The sequence below is a fragment of the Strongylocentrotus purpuratus genome, unplaced genomic scaffold, assembly GCF_000002235.5.
Source record: "Strongylocentrotus purpuratus isolate Spur 01 unplaced genomic scaffold, Spur_5.0 spur5_contig_856, whole genome shotgun sequence".
NCBI lineage: Eukaryota > Metazoa > Echinodermata > Echinoidea > Camarodonta > Strongylocentrotidae > Strongylocentrotus > Strongylocentrotus purpuratus.
Window position 1 is genome coordinate 478,171 of NW_022145564.1, and position 6,830 is coordinate 485,000.

Consider the following 6,830-nt stretch of genomic DNA (forward strand, 5'->3'; position numbering starts at 1 on the left):
TTGGGTGTGAGGACCTCTGTGTTTCATCCTGTACGGCTTCGGCAGGTGCAATTGCGAAGTTTCTGTTCTCCTTATTTGATAGGGGTAGAGCCTTTTCCATGTTTCGCCGCCTTTCTTGTCTGGTTTCCGGACGGCTCGGGAGTTTCTAACTCCCATTTCCTATCCTAGTTGCCATTTTTGTTTTTTCTACAACGACCAGCTAACCCTAAGCTGTCTCCTGTTTGGAGCCTGCCTAAGGTTTTAGAGGCATTTTGTAAGCCTCCCTTTGGACCGATGTCTAAGGCTTTTCTCCTGCGTTTGACGGTCAAGGCTCTGCTCCTCATCACATTTGGGCAGAGGAGGAGTATCCTCGGTGCCCTGTGTTCTCCCCGGCCTTATCCAATGGGAGAGAGGGGGCATTAGTCTTGTACCCGGCCTAAGAGCCGGTCGGTTTCCTCTGGACCAGCTGAGGTTTTCCTCAACCCTCTCTTTGACTTCTCCTGGGTTCAGGATCGAGGACTGGAGTCTGGTGCCCAGTGAGGGCACTTGAATGGTACTTTTGGGAGGGCGTCCAGCTCTTCCTTGTCAACCAGGGACCTTTCTCCACTGCGTCCAAAGTTCCATTTCCAGATGGAACCACCCTGAGCCCACAACACTAGGAGCATCAGTTCTTCCTGGGCTCTGTTTCGAGGTATTGGTCTAAAGGATCTCTAAGGGGCAGCTTTCTGGAGGTCCTCCATTTCTTTCACATCTTTTTATCTCAGGGACGTTCCTTCTTGTGAAGGTACTGTTCGCGTCCACGTCCCTGAGAGCTGCCTTGTCTGCCATTAATCCCCTTCTACTTTGGACATGCTACCCGGTCTTATCTGTGGTGGTCTAGCAAATAATGGATACCGGTAGATACATTGATGTATTAATAATAATAATAATAATAAAAACGTTACTTTATAAAGCGCTTACCACCAAAGTCTTTATAAAGTGCTATAGAGGTGGGGGCATGCAGGGATGTGACGTTTTAGTTCTCGATGGCCGCGTAGTTTAGGGAAACTAGCAAATAATAGTAACTGGTAGATACATAGATTTATATAGTAAATAATACAAGTTAGTTCAATTTTTTCTGATTTGGCGGTGTGGTCCAGGAGGCTGAGCCCCATAAAGCTTGGGGGTTTTAGGTATGTAATTATGGTCAGATGAGCATCCAGGGGCCCACCTAAGGGCCCTTGCTTGGGTCCAGGGGGCAGAGCCCCATAAGTTCAGGGGTATTAAGCATTATATTACTGTCAGATGAGCTTATTTTGATACCTCATTTGTGACATTAGCAGATCACCCGCTCTTTTCTTTTTCTCTTTCTTTATTTTTCTCTTTAACATACTTTTTCCAAAAAATGAAGGGGGGGGGGGGGGGGGGGGGGCTAAAGGCGCTAAGCCCTGCCGTTCTGCAGGCCCTGACATGAAGGTTTATAAAAAGCATATTTTTTGCCTGCCTGTTAAATTAAGAATTTGTAATTTTCCAACAAATGCATACAAAAGAATATTTTACAAATGAAATTGAGAACAAATCTGGGGTAAATCATGTTATTTTAAGCGACATTTGTAAGTCAGTGGTATTGAATTAGAAAAAAACTGTGTTTGAATTGTTTTTTGAGGGCAACTGTCCCCCCATCAGTGCGCTAATGTTCAGGGGCTCACGTCTCTATAATAAAAAACACATACGCTTTCCCATCCTCTCACATACATGCCAACATTTGAAAATCAGAAATCTGTACACTATGTGCGCGAAGCGCACATCACGAGCGCGAAGTCCTTTTAGCCGGGGTCCAGGGCCCGCTTTAGGGCCCTGGAAGCTCTGGGTTTCCAGATGCTCTCTGGTGCAATTTGAGCCTATTTTAGGGACCATTTCCCCTAAAATTCAACCCAAGTTTATGGGTAATTTTTGTGTCATACCAAACAAAAAAGTGATTGAAGTGAATTCCACATTTTAATTTATTTAAGCATTTAAGGCAATATTATGCTCTACTAAAAAATTGGTAAAACAAACCTCTGCATTGATAACGGAAGTGTCTTCCTTCTTGCCGAAGAATGATGTCAATTTCTTCGATGTCTTGGACGCATTCACTTCGGCTTGCTCATTGTCTTTATGCTTTTTATTGGATAGGTGCCTCATATCATAATGTCGTTGGCTCCTCCACCACTGATCTTTAGATCTTGCCGACAATAAATGCAGTATGCATATTCCTCCCCTTTTGTGCTTGCTCTAATAAAGGGAAATCATTCCTTGTATTCCTGTTTGTACTTCTGAATTCGTCTTGCTGCTGTTCCGCTCATTTTGACAGATTTTCTTCCGAGACAAATCACAAATCACAAAGTATACGGTACCTCGAAACACGTACTTTGCATGGGGACCCTATGCATATACGGTGCGCTAGCCGCGATAGCGAATGCATGCATGCTAATATGCGCTATGCGCATGCAAACGTATAGAAATTATACTTACGAGATTTGCCAGCGCAAGTATTTACGTACGGAAATGTTACGTACGGAAACACATATCACAGTGCACGTGGCGCGCAGCAACACGCTGCCACTGTACGTACATATCAGTGCACGCTGCACGCACCCTGCGCAATGCAATCCATTCAGCACTCGATCGGATCAAAGCTATGTATGGAAAGCCAAATTCCCCAAAATCGGAACGTTCCGTTTTTTAGGGCTATAAAAACTTCAAAAACGGAACAGTTCCTTTAAAATTGGAACAGTTGGCATGTCTGCTCTCACAATATTTCCAAGATATGCGCGTTTCCCTATTTTAAAATCCTCGCATTGATAAATATAGGGGCATGTGGAATGTTTAGGAAATTTAATTCCTGTTTACTTTCTTTTTCTTTGAATGGAATATAGTTTTTATGTGATTCAAATCAGGTTTCTTTTTGGTTGAAAAATACAAACCATTTTCAGTCCTTTTATTTTATTTATTAATTTTATTATTATTATTATTATTATTATTATTTTTTTTTTTTTTTATTTTATTTTTTTTTTTTTTTATTTATTTATATATTTATTTATTTATTTATTTATTTATTTATTTATTTTTTTTTTTTAATTTTTTTGGTGGGGGGGGGGGGCCAAAAATGCGTCCTCCCCCCCCCCCCCATTCTCAATTTGGGTGACGATTGCCCTCCCGCTTCCAGCGCCTATGCCAGTCATCGTATTGCCATAACATGTTCTTGTCAGATGAGCTGAGCTGGAATGAGCTGGGATAAAATGTGTCTTTATTGTATCATTGCTTTGTTTCATTATTTCAAAATTTGGTGTGATGTTCTTACCCACCTTCTTGTTTTCTCCTTTCTTTCTTGTCATATTGGTTGATTTGCTTGTCTTTTGTCAGTCTTTGGAGCTAGCTTGGTACCGGTCCTCATATTACCAGACGTTTTCTTGTCAGATGAACTGAGCTGGGATGACTCTATTTGGCTCGTGCGCTTCTGTTGTCAGTCTTTCGCTTGGAGATGAACTGCTCAGTAAGGGGAAGGGGTCATCTGGAAGAAGATGTTCTGACAGAAGAATAGGAAGAAAATTGGTGGATTCCCATGGATGACATAGATGGAGAAAGGGAGTGAGGTTCAGGAACATGGAAAATAAGGAGATAAAACGACAGTTTAGAATGATTTTTTTAAATTCCTAAGATCATGATGGAAAAGTGCATGACAGATAGTATCAAAGAGCGAACTCTGTCTACACTTCATCTTGGCTGCAGCCATCCATGATGATTTATTAAGGTGCGGGATGCTTCTCTATCAGTGATTAAGTCTTCCTTGAGGATTTTTTAAAAAGTTAACCCTTATAGTACTGTAATCTTAAATTATAAGCTTTCTTAAGGTAAGATTATCACAGAGTATTGACTTAGGTATGCGTCAACATCCTTTCGTTATCTTTACTTATATAAGAATGTAACATTTGAAAATCAACTTTAACTACCATTACTTTTCAATGTTCAAAATTATACATTGACAAATTACTGTGCAATGCCCTTAGATAGGCCTACTCCTTTATCAAAAGCACTTTACAAAAATCATTAACTACCACTAATATCATTATCATTAAATATATACTTATTTCATCATGTCTGTCCTTACTCTTCTTAAATCAGCAATTTCCAGTGATATAACTACCCACTTTATCACCTAGCCTTCCTGTCATTCAAGATGGACTCCTTCCTTTGCATCACATGAAATGTTATAGTCCTGGAATGAAAGCAATACTGACAGTTCTTTAAAATTGTGAGTATTGCCCTTGTAATATGCTCAATTCATAAAAGAAGTCATTAGTCATTTAATGGCTTAATGGGACTGGGTATCTTTGTCTTGGATTTTAAACAAATTCCTGGATTTAGCTCATGCTTCAATCATAATTAAAAACCTTTAGGTCCGTCAGGAATCATGACGTTTACAAGCCAATCGCCCATCTTATTCTCAAAATATTTATGATCAGAATTTATTTCTTAGCAGGTTATGTTGTTTTACAAATATTACCCCAAAAATTCATGAATAATGAATAATGAGGCTGTACAGCAATTTTTATTCAGATTCTAGTTCGGTGAAAAGCTCGCTTACAACTCTCTCGTAAAACACGAGACCAACCTCTGGATTTTGGTAAATTCATTTTGTGGCCCTCATAGCATATGGCTCACAGTGCAATTCATCATGGCAGAATCATGGGGTTAGTCAATCTCTGAAATTTGCGCTGTTCTTCGACACCAAATTATTGTCCAAATTATTTATAAAATAACTTAAAGATTGTTTACACTAATAATTTGATGGTGGCTATGATGATCATCATCATAATGATGACGGTGATTATGATGATGATTATTATGATGGTGATGACGATCATGATGGCAATGGTGATGTAAGTGGTGATGGCGATGATCAGGATGGCTATGGTGATGATGATGACAATGATTGCTATGAAGATCGCAATGGCGATAATGTTGACGGTGATTATGATGATGATTGTGATAATGGCAATGGTGATAATGTTGACGGTAATTATGATGATGGCGATGAAAATGGCAATGGTGGTAATGTTGACGGTGATTATGATGATGATTATGATGATAGCAATGGTGACAATGTTGACGGTAATTATGATGATCGATGGCAATGGTGACAATGTTGACGGTGATTATGATGATGATTATGGTGATGGCGATGGGGATGGCAATAGTGATAATGTTGACTGTGATTATGATGATGATTATGATGATGGCAATAGTGATGATGTTGATGGTGATTATTATGGCTATGTTTATGATGGCTATGTTGATGATGATGACGGTGATTATGATGATGATTACGATGATGATTTTGATGATGGCGATGAAGATCATGATGGCAATGAAGATCATGATGGCAATGCTGATAATGATGATGGTGATTATGATAATGTCAGTGGTGATGGCGATGACCATGGAGGCTATGGTGATGACGATGACGGTGATTATGAAGATGATTATAGTGATGGTGATCATGATCATAATAGCAATGCTAATGGTGGTGGAGATGATTATGATGATGGCAATGGTGATAATGGTGATTATAATGATGATGATTATGATGATGGCGATGAAGATGGCAATGGTGGTAATGATGACGGTGATTATGATAATGTCAATGGTGATGGTGATGACCATGAAGGCTATGGTGATCATGATAGCAATGTTGGTGGTGGTGGAGATGATCATAATGGAAATGGTGATGATGTCAGTGGTGATAGTGATGATGATGACGGTGATTATGTTGATGGCGATGATGATAGCAATGCTGCTAACAATGCCGGTGATTATGATGATGATTATGGTGATGGCGATGAGGATGGCAATGGTGATGATGATCATGATGGTTATTGTGATGATGATTATGATGGCTATGGTGATGATGACGGTGATTATGATGATGTCAGTGGTGATGGCAATGACCATGAAGGCTATGGTAATGATGATGACGGTGATTATGAAGATGATTATGGCGATGGCGATCATGATCATGATAGCAATGCTGATGGTGGTGGAGATGATCATAATGGCAATGGTGATGATGTCAGTGGTGATGATGATAATGATGATGTGACAATGATGATGGTGATTAGGAAGATGATTATGGTGATAATGATCATGATGATAGCAATGGTGATGATGGCTATGGTGATGAGGATGATAATGATCGTTATGGCAATGATGACTTTGATCATTGTGACAATGATGTTGAATGGGAAAATTACCAGGAAATAAACTATAAGATATATATTCTGTGAATCACTATAAAACAAACAGGAAAGAGAATAAGGGAAAGAATTATGTAATTATTTCATTTCCAGGAATATATACTTTCATTTTTCTATCACAATAGCAATCACATTGCCCCCCCCCCCCCAAAAAAAAGTTTGTATTTACACAAATATCCATTTGAGAAAGAAAATGTTTCTTCTCTGTTTAAAAGGATTTCAAAGCCTGGCCAAAAATAGCCTACATAGACATTTAAATCCTCCCCACTGTCCCCTATTCATTCTAGAGCTGGTTTCTATATTGTACTTGATTGTACTTGTGTACGTATCCGCATTCAACTTTAAGGTACTTTCTGTACACTTCTATGAGTATCATACACAATAATAATTATGTGGGGCAATACAAAGCTTCTACGTCCGGAGGTTCACACCCGAGAGTAATACATAAATATCCCTAATCACCGTCTATTCTCCGTGCGTGTTCACGTATAGCGCCGCGCAGTACATCGATAATCGACGCAAAGCTAGATATAACATAGAATCCCCCGGTTGAACTCCACTCGAAACGCTCGCCGA

The 6,830-nt window shown here is 39.5% G+C and overlaps 1 long non-coding RNA gene across 1 annotated transcript in view; it reads right to left on the reverse strand.

Moving 5' to 3' along the window:
- Positions 1-3,148: 3,148 nt before the first annotated feature.
- LOC115928814 overlaps positions 3,149-6,830 on the reverse strand; it is a 5,903-nt gene continuing 2,221 nt past the window's right edge. Inside the window, exons 3-4 of the long non-coding RNA XR_004066231.1 lie at positions 4,109-4,216; positions 3,149-3,526 (exon numbers count right to left, since the gene is read on the reverse strand). This is a non-coding gene — a long non-coding RNA (uncharacterized LOC115928814). The remainder of the gene's footprint in view (positions 3,527-4,108; positions 4,217-6,830) is intronic.